Source organism: Dermochelys coriacea, chromosome 11, assembly GCF_009764565.3.
Source record: "Dermochelys coriacea isolate rDerCor1 chromosome 11, rDerCor1.pri.v4, whole genome shotgun sequence".
NCBI lineage: Eukaryota > Metazoa > Chordata > Testudines > Dermochelyidae > Dermochelys > Dermochelys coriacea.
This window is the reverse complement of record NC_050078.2, coordinates 25,046,021-25,060,592: the sequence shown is the minus strand read 5'-3', so window position 1 is coordinate 25,060,592 and position 14,572 is coordinate 25,046,021.

Genomic DNA, 14,572 nt, shown 5'->3' with positions numbered 1-14,572 from the left:
TTGCATAGGTGGTCTCTAGAACAAGTTTTAATTAAATTGAGTAATAAAATACTGCTGTTTATGGTGAGAAAGAACTCATAAAACTCTTGTCTGAAAGCCAGGTAATGTTTGCATTCGTGTTCATGGAGGGTTTAGAATTTTGCTGTTTTCAGCTTTTATAAAATCCTTAACTTCCACCAAAAAAGACCCTTTATGATCCTATCCTTCTTTAAACATATTCCCAATAAAAGGCTCTCACAAGTCACTGCAACTAACCTGAAACAAAGGAAGAGGTCATTCTGAATAAGCTAAAAACAATTTTCAGAGTAGCAGCCGTGTTAGTCTGTATTCTCAAAAAAGAAAAGGAGTACTTGTGGCACCTTAGAGATTAACAAATTTATTTGAGCATAAGCTTTTGTGAGCTACAGCTCACTTCATCGGATGCATTTGGTGGAAAATATGCATCCGATGAAGTGAGCTGTAGCTCACGAAAGCTTATGCTCAAATAAATTTGTTAGTCTCTAAGGTGTCACAAGTACTCCTTTTCTTTTTTGCTAAAAACAATGTCATCTTGGCCTGAGAATTGAAGTCCTCCTGAAATTCTGAAATCTTTAAGGCCTGTGCCATTTTAAAAACAACAGCAAAACATGGTACTTGCTAATTTAGGGTTAGATCATGACATTACGAACTGCCCAGGGACAGGGGCACTATGTTGTTATGTTCATGGAGCATCCTGGGAGGGAGACTGACTGAGGTGATCACAGTGTCCCTCTTGATCTTCTCACTACCCTGGGAAGGGAGTATAGAACCTGCACGATACATACTACCTGAAGCGTCAGTACAGTAATCCCATTGGTGTGTTTAGGGGACAGAGCCAGGATTTGGCCCTTTTTCCAAGTCCTTTTTCAGGTGGGACATGTAGCAGCTTTGGGAAGTCTACTTCCTCTCCAACACTACTACAAATAGTGAGGTGCTGGCATAGGAATAGAAGGAGCACCCCTGTACTGCTGTGCTAACTTGGCTGCGTTTTGATCCTTAAGGGCTGCACTGAACTGGCAAGTAGCTCCCAGTGCTTGCACCCAGTCCCACTGAAGTCAATGGAGCTCTTTGTGGCTGCAGGGGTTCACTCTTTGCAAGCTCAGTGCATGATTGGTGTATAAGTTTTTAAAAACCTTTTCTGTGTGCAATTCCTGATGTACCTATCCGTCCTGAGACGTGCATAGAATTTTCCAACAGGGCTACTGGTGGTATGCAGATGTGTATGCCAAGGAATGAGTGTGTGCAAAAGGGCCTGGTAGTGAGTGTCAGGTCTACACATATTGTGTCTAATTTGAGAGTAGGATGGGGTGCCAGATGTAGGATGATGTAAGAGTTGTTTTTTGTAGGTTCAAACCATTTTCTGTTTCCCATAGATTTCCATGGCTGAGGGATATGAATGGTGCTTGGAGTGACATGGATGGGTAAAGTGGAGTTCTTATTCATTCAAAGCACATAGTACAGGGATATTATCTGTTCACCTGCAATGTTAGAATTAACTTATTTTTTCCTCTGTTTTATCTCAAAGTCCCCATTTCATGGACATGCTACTCTGGCCATTCCTGGGTTGATTTTCCAGCCTCAGGACACATTAACATAAAAATAGTTTATTTCTTTAAGCTAAGCAAGAGTTGTTAATTGTCTAATGTCTCCCCCTCTCCCCGCCCCCGTTCCTTTTGATGGAACTGAGGACAACAGACTGGTGTCTGTGGGTGCGTATGTGCCTGTACATGCGTGCACACACTTGTCTGTTGTCATGTATACTGGTGTGTGCATGGGGTGGGTTATTTTGCTCTCTTTGGTGTTTTTTTGTGAAGATTGTGAATGTTAATTAGCAAAGTTTGCCTCATTTAAAATGTCTTGTGACCAGTCCTTGTATTTAAGCCATGTTCCTGCCATGAAAAGATCAGCTGAGTGATACTGTGGCTACTGCCAAGTCTGTTTGGACCATACTGAGTAGGAAAACTGGGCACAGCAAAGGCTGCCCCAGAGTTGTGCTGGCTGCTTTTTGGCCCATCAGAACCTGGTGGGTGGGGAGATAAGTCATAAAGAAGAAGTCACAGCAGCCAGTACAAAACATAGCACACTGATGCCCTTTTACAAAAGCTTGGTGCAGTGCATGTGCCCAACATTTCTGTTCACCCAGATCCTGGACATTGCATATGCCACCTTTGAGATGCATACACCTATGGCCACACCCAGTTGATTTATCTAAGGGTATGTCTACACTACGAAATTAGGTCGAATTTATAGAAGTCGGTTTTGTAGAAAGTATTTTTATACAGTTGATTGTGTGTATCCCCACACAAATGCTCTAAGTGCATGTAGTTGGCCGAGTGTGTCCACAGTACCGAGGCAACCGTCGACTTCAGGAGCGTTGCACTGTGGGTAGCTATCCCACAGTTCCCGCAGTCTCCGCCGCCCATTTGAATTCTGGGTAGAAATCCCAGTGCCGATTGGGCTAAAACATTGTTGCGGGTGGTTCTGGGTACATATCATCAGGCCCCCCTTCCCTCCCTCTTTCCGTGAAAGCAAGGACAGACAATTGGGGATGTTGAAATGCCTTTAGTTATCCTTGGGGACCCAGCCTATCCCTTAATGCCATGGCTCATGAAACCATACACAGGCAGCCTGGACAGTAGTCAGGAGCTGTTCAACTACAGGCTGAGCAAGTGCAGAATGGTGGTAGAATGTGCATTTGGACGTTTAAAAGCGCGCTGGTGCAGTTTACTGACTTGGTTAGACCTCCACGAAACCAATATTCCCAATGTTATTACTGCTTGCGGTGCGCTCCACAATATCTGTGAGAGTAAGGGGGAGACGTTTATGGCGGTTGAGGTTGAGGCAAATCGCCTGGCTGCTGGTTACATGCAGCCAGACACCAGGGCGGTTAGAAGAGCACAGGAGGGTGCGGTGCGCATCAGAGAAGCTTTGAAAATCAGTTTCATGACTGGCCAGGCTACAGTGTGAAAGTACTGTTTGTTTCTCCTTGATGAAACCCCCCCGCCCCTTGGTTCACTCTACTTCCCTGTAAGCTAACCACCCTCCCCTCCTCCCTTTGATCACCGCTTGCAGAGGCAATAAAGTCATTGTTGCTTCACATTCATGCATTCTTTATTAATTCATCACACAAATAGGGGGATAACTGCCAAGGTAGCCCAGGAGGGGTGGTGGAGGAGAGAAGTACCAGGAGGGGCGGTGGAGGAGGGAAGGACAAAGCCACCCAGCACTTTAGAAGATTAAAACTTTAAACCTTATTGAATGCCAGCCTTCTGTTGCTTGGACAATCCTCTGGGGTAGAGTGGCTGGGTGGCCGGAGGCCCCCCCACCGTGTTCTTGGGTGTCTGGGTGAGGAGGCTATCGAACTTGGGGAGGAGGGTGGTTGGTTACACAGGGGCTGTAGCGGCGGTCTGTGCTCCTGCTGCATTTCCTGCAGCTCAACCATACGCTGGAGCATATTAGTTTGATCCTCCAGCAGCCTCAGCATTGAATCCTGCCCCCTCTCATCATGCTGCCGTCACCTTTCAGCTTCAGCCTCTCTTCAGCCCGCCACTTACTCTCTTTAGCCCGCCACCTCTCCTCCCAGTCATTTTGTGCTTTTCTGCACTCTGACATTGTCTGCCTCCACGCATTCGTCTGTGCTCTGTCAGTGTGGGAGGACAGCATGAGTTCAGAGAACATTTCATCGCGAGTGCGGTTTTTTCACCTTCTAATCTTCGCTAGCCTCTGGGAAGGACAAGATCCTGTGATCCCTGAAACGCATGCAGCTGGTGGAGAAAAAAAAGGGACAGTGGTATTTAAAAAGACACATTTTATAGAACAATGGGTACACTCTTTCACGGTAAACCTTGCTGTTAACATTACATACATAGCATGTGCTTTCATTCCAAGGTCGCATTTTGCCTCCCCGCAGCGCATGGCTAGCACCTCCCCCCTCCCACCTCCCCGTGGCTAACAGCGGGGAACATTTCTGTTCAGCCACAGGCAAACAGCCCAGCAGGAATGGGCACCTCTGAATGTCCCCTTAAGAAAAGAACCCTATTTCAACCAAGTGACCATGAATGATATCACTCTCCGGAGGATAGCACAGAGCGATAAAGAACGGATGTTGTTTGAACACCACCAAACATACACTGCAATGCTTTGTTCTACAATGATTCCCGAGTACATGCTACTGGCCTGGAGTGGTAAAGTGTCCTACCTTTGTGGATGGAATAAGGCTGCCCTCCCCAGAAACCTTTTGAAAAGGCTTTGGGAGTACATCCAGGAGAGCTGCAAATGCCAGGGCAAATTAATCATTAAACATGCTTGCTTTTAAACCATGTATAGTATATTAAAAGGTACACTCACCAGAGGTCCCTTCTCTGCCTGGCGGGTCTGGGAGGCAGCCTTAGGTGGGTTTGGGGGGTACTGGCTCCAGGTCCAGGATGAGAAACAGTTCCTGGCTGTCAGGAAAACTGGTTTCTCCACTTGCTTGCTGTGAGCTATCTACAACCTCATCATCATCATCTTCCTCATCCCCAAAACCTGCTTCCGTGTTGCCTCCATCTCCACTGAAGGAGTCAAACAACACGGCTGGGATAGTGGTGGCTGAACCCCCTAAAATGGCATGCAGCTCATCATAGAAGCGTCATGTTTTGGGCTCTGACCCGGAGCGGCCGTTCGCCTCTCTGGTTTTCTGGTAGGCTTGCCTCAGCTCCTTAAGTTTCACGCAGCACTGCTTCACGTCCCTGTTCTGGCCTCTGTCCTTCATGTCCTGGGAGACTTTGACAAATGTTTTGGCATTTTGAAAACTGGAACGTAGTTCTGATAGCACAGATTCCTCTCCCCATACAGCAATCAGATCCCGTACCTCCCGTTCGATCCATGCTGGATCCAAGCTCTTTTGCGATTCTGGGACTCCATCATGATCACCTCTGCTGATGAGCTCTGCATGGTCACCTGCAGCTTGCCACGCTGGCCAAACAGGAAATTGAAATTCAAAAGTTCGCGGGCCTTTTCCTGTTTACCTGGCCAGTGCATCTGAGTTGAGAGTGCTGTCCAGAGCGGTCACAATGGAGCACTCTGGGATAGCTCACGGAGGCCAATACCATCTAATTGTGTCCACAGTACCCCAAATTCGACCCAGCAAGGCCGATTTCAGCGCTAATCCCCTTGTCAGGGTTGGAGTAAGGAAATCGATTTTAAGAGCCCTTTAAGTCGAAAAAAAGGGCTTTGTCGTGTGGACGGGTGCAGGGTTAAATCGATTTAATGCTGCTAAATTCGACCTCAACTCCTAGTGTAGACCAGGGCTTAGACTATGACTACACTTATGGCAGTGTATAGAGTACAGGCTCTACAAGTGCAGTGAAAAGACCTACACTTGTCCACACTTGTCACTGAGGTGTGTAAGTACACACAGCAGTGAAAGGCTCCAGTAGTGGAGAGACCATGGGACCCTACACTGCTAAAAATACCAGTGTAGACATGGACGGCATTGCTTGGGCATGTAGAGAGCTGAGTAGGGTACATAGCCTAGAGTTCAGACATGTAGGGCACCCTGCTCTGCCACATATCACTGTCTACACTGCTATTTATACCTGTACTATCTGGGCATGCAGTGTCTGTAAACTACAGGTCACCATAAGTGTAGACCTACCTTTTGGTACTCATATGGCCCCAATTACCATAATATCTGAGCACTTCACAATCTGTAGTGTATTTTATCCTCACAACATCCCTGTGCAATAGGGGAAAGTTATTATGTCTATTTTACATATGGGGACCTAAAACAAAGAGACTAAGTGACTTGCTCACAGTCTCATAGGGAGCCTTTGGTAGATCAGAGACCTGAACCTATGTTTCTTGTGGGCCAGGTTACTGCCTTAATCATTGCATTATTCTTCCTTTCTTATGGAAAGCTGCTTGACTAACAGTACCACCCACAATATATGTGTGAGTGCACCTTCAAAATATGGCTAGGCCTGCCAGAAAAGCAGGCGGAGATTTGAAAACAATTATTTTTATGGACAGGTTAGACCTGTAGAATGCTTTGCATGGAAGCATGGAAGTTTCTTTTCACACAAATCTTTTTTTGAGAGACAATATATGATTACTTCAGAAAAAGGTAGGGTTAAAATTAAGAGGGTTTTTTTGTTTTAAAACTTACAAGCATTATCAAAGGAATGAAAAATGGAGAATACTATTCCACATATCATCTAACTATATTGTTTATACTGTTAATAAATAATTATTTAAAATACTATTATTTGCCATAATTCACCAATTCCTTCCTCCTACAGCCTGAACACTGACAGTGTGAAAAATGGCTACAATCAGCTGAAAATATAGGGCCCAAGTATATGATGAATACAAAATTACACAACAAAAAACCCTTAATAAAGGTGAATGTGAATAGTACCACAGCTGAAGAATATGGGTAAACTAAGCTCTTCCTCTTAAAATGAGAGTGTTTGCGAGAGGCAGGGAAAAGGAGAGAGGAGGAGAGAAACAAAGGGGTAGGGAATAGACACAAGTACAGTGGGAGGGAGGAATGACAAAAACAGAGAAGTGGGGACATTTATATTGTTTTGTTTCAGGCCTAGTTTATCCTTGCTTTTGTCCTCACTCATCTTTTGTCCTCACTCATCCTTGCTTTTGTTCTCACTCACTCAAAAACTGATACTTTTGTTTTAAATCATTTAAAAATTGGAGTTCAGTTTGTTTATTTTCTCTTTGTGATGTTTTTGAGACTTTTTTGTGGGAAAGCATTATTTACTGAGCGAAAAACATCCCCAATAGAACTCCACTGGGTCAAATCCACCCACTGAAATCCATTCCTGGGGTTCAATTTGATCCCCCACTGCTTTCATTTTCAATGACACTAATCTCTTTGGACCAGACTCAGCCACCCTTACTCATGATTATTACAGGTTTCAGAGTAGCAGCCGTGTTAGTCTGTATTCGCAAAAAGAAAAGGAGTACTTGTGGCACCTTAGAGACTAACAAATTTATTAGAGCATAAGCTTTCGTGAGCTACAGCTCACTTCATCGGATGCATTGCTTATGCTCTAATAAATTTGTTAGTCTCTAAGGTGCCACAAGTACTCCTTTTCTTTTCATGATTATTAGTACCTCAAGCAGTCCCATTTGCAATCAGCAGGGCTTCTAGAGGGGAGAGGTATTACACAATGTGAGTAGAGGGTGGCAGAACCTTGCCCTTCATCCCTCTCACTTATCCAACTAATTCATCATAATTCTTTATGGTTCCAATCCACCCCGCCCCAAAATAAAATCCCATATTCGGATGCATGATCTCATTCTGAATATAACATTTCAGCCCAGCTGCATGACTGGGTCCCACTTTTCCAAAACTGTAATTTCCCCGCCAGCTCAGAGACTGGTTCTATTTTTTTTTTTTCAGTCTCATCACCATCTTGGCTACACTAATGGACACATTGAGGCATGGCATGAAAGCAGACACTACCAGGCCAAGAGAAGAAATTATATGACCTTTGTGAGGCCAGTTCTCCTAAGCTCACCAGAGGGGAGTCCAGTCCACTAATCAGTGCAGGTCTATTTACAAGTTTGGAGAGCTTTCAAACTTTGAAGAACTCACAAAGTTTATTTCAGGTATGTGTGTTTTTAATTGAATTTGAATGTAGCTGCATCAGAGAAGAAAATGAAAATACTACCATGTAAACAGAGAGTAGTATTTTACCCATATATCTCCCTTTTTGAGTGCATGGGCACATGAAGAGTGAACAGTTCTCAGATATATAGCCCACCTAGGTAAAGCACTTTCAAATGTACTTCATTTATTTATTTTAGACTGTTTTTGGCTCAAAATCATCAAAAATTACTGTCTCTAGTTTCATTCTGCCCTTTTGAAATTGTCCAGATTTTGCACTAAGAGTCTAAAGCCACAGCAAAGAGCTAGGCCAAGAGGGAAAGCTTTTGAAGAGTTCCCACAGCTGTGAAAACACAGGCCTCAGGCTGTGTGTAGAGTTACTTCAAACAGCTGCTTCAGGTGACTAAACACCTTGAGTCTCATTCATCAAGTGTTGTTTATACTGGCTGACAGACCAGACTTGGAGAATTAAGTCTGAGAAAAAAAAGATGTACTATATACCAAGTATGGGAAAGGAACTGAGTTCCTTTAAAAAAAATCAATTTAAAATAAAACAGACCAGGGCTAATTTTATTTTATGTTAATAAGCCTTCTGACGCCCTCTGTACATTTAGAATCAGAGGAGAAACAGTACTGGTGGTTTGCCACTTCACAATCATGCAAATAAAAGCACCTTGGATGATGCCTGTATGTTGACAGATATCTCAGCTAACCTGTCACAAAAGCTTGACATTACTTAGTAGCCTTAAATATCATGTTAGAATAACATTTTTCCTTAACCAGTGTTTTAAAAAATTAAAGAAAACATGCCTAATACATCCACCTTCTTGCTTTTACTTATCATCTGATTGTAGAGATTTTATCAGTAGTTTTGGTACAGGGTTATCACTCAGCTTGAGATAATGTTCTTTCATCTTGTATATTTATGAGAAGGTGACATGGTAAGATATTTGCAATTGTGTAACTTCTTTGCATGGATCAAAAGAAGAATGAAAGAAAATGACACGAGTCAGTATCAAGTAAAGTGCTACTAGTTAAGTGAGCTTTAAATATTGAAAGGGATTTTTAATATTTCCTTTTAATCTAGAAACCTGTCACTTGGTGATTTTTTGTAACCTTAGAGTTGTTACTAACAACATTTTCCATAGTTTCATTGAATCCAACTGCAGAAACCCACCCAATCGCAGTAATGGCAAATGTGGTAATTTCTACTGGCAGTTTTTCATCTATACTAGGGCAGATTTCAAGGAAAAGGGCATGTTTTTCAGCCATGGGGACACTGTTAGAATGATGATTTAACATTTAACATAGAGACTAGGCTAGTACTGAAATGTTACTATTTTCTTTGCTTTTTCTTAACAGCAAGCCAGTCTGGAGAGCAAATGTTCTTTGAGACAAAAATAATGTTCTAAGAAAGAGAGAACTTAGTAGACTATATCACTTTTTAATTTTAAAAAGTACATTCATGCAATATGTTTCCTTCTTACCTCTTCTTGAAATTGTTTCAGAAAAAGAAATCCCTGACAAACTGGTTAAATAGACTGGTAGATATATAAGCTGTTTGATTTACATATGCAAACAGGCATTGGGGAAAAATGCCAGTTGATATACATTGTAGTTCTTCTTAATAATGGGGAACTTTATAGCAGCAGATTTGCATCCAAGTATCTGAAAAAAGTTTATTTGAAAAACCAGGGTGTTGGAGGCAAAATAAGTTGAAGTTCCTGACCATCCTGACCAGGATGGTGATAGAGACTGTGAAATGCTCAGGGAGATTAGAGAGGCTCAGCACAGCATCATTGAAACCATTATTACTGTTTTCCCATCTGTTAGAGTTTGAGGGCAGAGACTGTCTTTTACTATGTGTTTGTACAGCACCTTGCACAACAGGGCCCTGATCTCACTTGCATCTTCCAGACTCTACTGTAATTGAATAAGCTCAAATGTATAACTGTGGCTGTGCATTTAATATATCCAGGGATTTCTGCTTCTTTTGGCAAGGCTCCAGGGGAAAATAAAATTGTTTTGTAACATTTATTCTCAATAAACATATTTTTTCTCTTTTGCTCAAAATTTTGATTAGAAAAGGAAAGCTGTGAGGAGCTAGAGACTGAGTAACTGGAACACAAAAGATTCCTAGAACAAAGCACCATGGAGACTACTCGTGTCTTGGGTTCATCCACTGCAGCTCTCCCTTAATTATTCTAAGCAAAGGATTTGGGGCCAGATTTTCAAAGGTATTTACGTGCCTAAATATGCAGATAGGTGCCCAGTGGGATTCTCAGAAGCACCTAGAAGCCTAACTCCTATTGACTTTTGAAAGCCCCACTATGCCCTTGTTCGTTCCTCCTCCATTATACCATAAATTTGTGCCAGTAGATTAATGTTAAGATCATTTCTTACTGCCCAGCCTTGTTTTTAGATAAATAGATAAAGGAGATCTCTGGGGTTCTATAAATTGTATATAATTGTTTGCATTTTTGTCATTTAATGTAAAGCTTTGAGACTTACTCTACCCCCAAAGAGTCCCAACTGATATTGTCTTCACTGTGACACCCCATCATAGATTTAAATCTGAAATGTTTAAGAAACAGTCACCCTTCCCACCTTACTCAAAAGAGGATAGATTTGACTGTCATATTGGTCTCAGATTCATAGCTTTTTAAGACAAAAAGAGACCAATATGACAGTCGACTCAATCCTCCTGTGAGTAAGGTAGAAAGGGAGAATGTTTCTTTAACATTTCAGATTTAAATCTATGATGAGGGGTCGCAAGCTTATACCAAGCCATCTGTTTTTCCCACTTCTTGCCACGTCAGTCAAGCCTGAGGTCTTGCTTACCCAGCATAAAGGGATTGACTGATGTTTTTGGAAATCTTCTGCACTGACTTGAATTGGAAGTGGGAGTTGGGAAGTCTCCCAGATCTGAATTAGACATGAGAACAGCTAAAACTGTTGGGTAGTTGGGACTGGAATTCCTTTTCTAGCTTCCTTTCCCCCACCCAAAGTCTGGAAAAAATGGATTGACTCCTCCTAAAACCAACTCTAAACAGTTAAATCAAGCTAGAGCTACTTCTAGCTAGTAATGGGTGAATCTCAAAAAGCTTTAGAGATTCAGTTCACATTAAAAGTTGGATGTTTATCTAAGTTTCAGTCAATGCAACCATTAATCCCTATGCACCTTTTAGGCTCTTTTGTGGTACATACCTTCTTGGGTGCCTTATGTACAGTGGCTCTTCTCTCATCTTCCCAGCCTACTCACAATGGAAACAGACAGATGTAACATCTCTTGTAAAATTTTCCTACTTCCTGGAGCAGCGCCAATTCCAATCTCTGGTAAAATAGGCACATAGGTCAAACTTTTTAGTGGGCCAGGTGTTACTATTTTACTAGATGAGTGCCTCTCTCCTTTATATCAGTACTGTTCTCCCTGCCAAACCTTGTGTGCTGCCACCCCATCTCTTCATCTGGCTTGAGCTGCTAGGATCCACTTACACTTTTGCCCCTTGCTGAGAGTTGAACGCTATCCAGGAATCTTGATTTCTGCTATATCTCTCCCAGGCTGGTTTTCTCTTTAGGTTTCCTCCACCTAAAGAGATCAGTAAAGCAAGCCTAAGAGAGATTGGAGAGACACCTTGTCATTGATTCCATAGCCTTTGAAATTAGGTAGGCTGCAGTCATACTGATGCTTTTTCCTCTCAGACTACTTTGCTTGAAGCCAGACATCCTCTCATGTTGGTACAGGCAATAAAGTGAGGTTGCAACTGTGTACTGGAAACAACTCTCAAGAACTCATATTTTCATTGTAATATGAATAGTAGCATCTAAGTGACAATATATTTCTACTCTGTAATTTTCTTACTTTAGTTTGTGAAACAACTGACTAATGTTTTGGGAATTTTATAAGTAATTTGGAAGACGGAGACAATAATCCTAGTGAATGTGAAGTTAGTTAGATTGAATTTAAATTGAAATGTGGCTAGGGCAGCAAGAGTGACACTCCTAGACTTGCAAAAATGCCATGTGATTTTTAAGGTCTACTGGTGATCAGGGCCAGAGTTTATTCAAAGCTAAAAGAGAAGTCACTAAAAGAGATATTATCTTGGAGTGAAATGAAAGGAAACTGACATGGTAAGAATGATGAGAATTGCTTATAATGAGAAAATGTGTGAAAATTTATTATTGTATAAAATACTGGATACATTTTGCGAGAGTGCTGATAAACATTAGTGAATCTCTCTGTATCTCTAGACATGCAATAATAATAATGAATAATCAACCAAAGAGTATAAAATATTTCAGTTTTTGATTAACATCACATGAGTCATGGCATAAGCTGGAGCAATTCTCATTGACTTCAGTGGGAGATTTACCAGTTACATCAGGCTGAAGGTGGTCCACTGTGGTTAAATAAAGAAAATTAAACACAGTAATAAATTATCTTGAATATACCTGGACTCATGAGGGCCTGAGTCAAGCTTTCACAGCTTGATATTTTTTCATGTAATTTCTAATTTATTTTGTACTTTAAAAGTTTGTTTTGGCTGGGATTGAAATTTAATTTGTTCTTCAAAGGAACATAACAATGGAAATACAAAGAGAAAGCTTTTGTTCTCTCCCTAGGAGTTCTGAAAGGTAATAATTATGAAATGATAAGATTCTAAATGAAAATGTCATTCGCAAAGGTTGAGGTTGAAAACAGCATAGACCTATGTAAAGCGAGAAAAGTCACATTTGATTCATGAACATAAATACAACCAGAATGATTTAATTTTGAATCAACTGATGATTTATTGTATACATATTTTGTAATTTTGAAATGAAATTCTTCAAAGCATGCATGTCTGTGACAACCATCAGAACACAATGCAGCTTTGGAAAAACATTACGCTTTATTATTAATAATAATAATAGCAGCAGACAGATTAATAAAATTATATAAACTAAGGATAGTTATCCATATAAACTCTAAATCTATGTTGAACAATAGCCTAAATCAAATGTAGGAATAACATTTAAACTTGACTTAATACTCTATATTATTATAGAAATCAGCATTTTAAAATAATCTTTCTGCCAATGAACTTGCCCATCTAGTTTCTTCTTCCAGTAGAGCATTGTGCTTGGTGGTTTAAAAACATATTCATAGTTTTAGAAAAACATAGCATTATATATTATGTTTCCTGATTTGACTCATCAGTCCCTTCTTGTCATCTTCCCAGTGTATATTCATAAACATACACATATTTCTGTAAAGGATGATTCATTCTTCATTTGTTCATATCATGTGTGTGTGTATGAGTTTGTGTGCACGCGTGCGTGTGTGCACATTATGGGCCTGCTTGAGGCCCATTATTGCTTTATTGAGGCAAAACTCTTGTTGCCTGTTTTAGTAAGACATGCAGGATCAGGCACTGTATCTTGATGGAAGTTTTCTATCCATAAGGGACAGGAGGGTCTCTCTGAACAGGTTTTTTTGAAAAGAGAGTATGTTTGTTTAGCATTTGAGTTAAAATAAGTGGGTTATTACTTCACCTAATTTAAGGCCTGATCCTGCTCTTGTTGAAGTCAGTGGTAAATCTCCCATTGCCTGCACTGGGAATGGGATGAAACAAAAGATGGCAGAAATTTCAATTCTAGATCCTATCCTTGATTTAATATAATGGGAGCAAGTTGTTCTCCTTCACTGTCTTGCATCTGCTTATTTGAGAGACTCAGTAGCTCTATTCATTTATTTTGTTGTCCATCGTTAGAGAAATGGTTCTCCCACACTATGTAATATTTTTGATACCCAGACAACCATAGATCTGGATGATAAAGCTAAACAATGTTAAATCACTATATTCCCAGGGATTGGTTTAATAAACCCATTACTCAACTATAGGGTTGAATAAACATTGAACAAAAGCTCAGATGTTGGATTTCACTCAGAACGAAATGTAAACATACCACCATGGATTTGTTTCAGTAATAGGCTATAAGGCTTCATAGATCTCTGTTAGGCAAGGAAGTCTGGGCCTTTTCTTTTATTTTTTTAAAGTTGATTTTTCTATTTTATATACATACATACATACACACATCTATCTATCTATCTATCTATCTATCTATCTATGTATCTATCTATCTATCTATCTGTCATTGATAGCATCTAACATGCACAGTTAATACAGATGTTCTGTGCCGTCATGAACTTTATCTTGGGCTCCCACACAGGTGCCCGGTATTACACTTTCATGCTGAGAAGACTAGTTTTTGAGAAGTGTACTATCAGTGAGCTGAAGTCGGGAATGGATGAGGAAAGAAGATATTGGTGTGCATTTTCTTCATTACAAGAATACTGTTCTTTTCTGATCATTATCTTCATCCCATGGAAATGTGGTTTCAATTTTAATTTTCTCTTTGAAATATAGATCAGGCTGTGTTATCAACTGCTCCTCCTTCTCGAACATTTCGCTTCCTTTATGGTCTGGAGATAGCTGAAGACCTGGCTCTTCTTCTAACATTACCTAGCACCTCCTCCCCAGACGTTATTTTTATTTGGCATGATTTTATATTTTTCTTCAAACTTATGTCATCGGTACAGCTGGACAAATCATTCATAATGAACACATTTTGTCCTTATATCTTGTTCCTGAATTGTTTGTAAGCAGACTGTATGTGATATCTGAGCTGTGTTTAACACCCAATGGAGTGCATGATGCCTCTGCATTTTAGTTTGGATTGAACAAAGAGGTCACATAGTTTCCTTTCCCTTACTAGATGAGTATAACTTTTAGAATTAGGTTTCAAATGGGGATTTTATTATCTTAAAACTTGTTTTCTCTGTATATTCACTTAAAATTAGGTATTTACACAAACATTCCCACTAGTGAATTAATGTGATGGAATAACTAGACAAAGTAAGCATAAGAGGGAGGTGAATAAAGTTTAAAACTTTTAATGTTCATG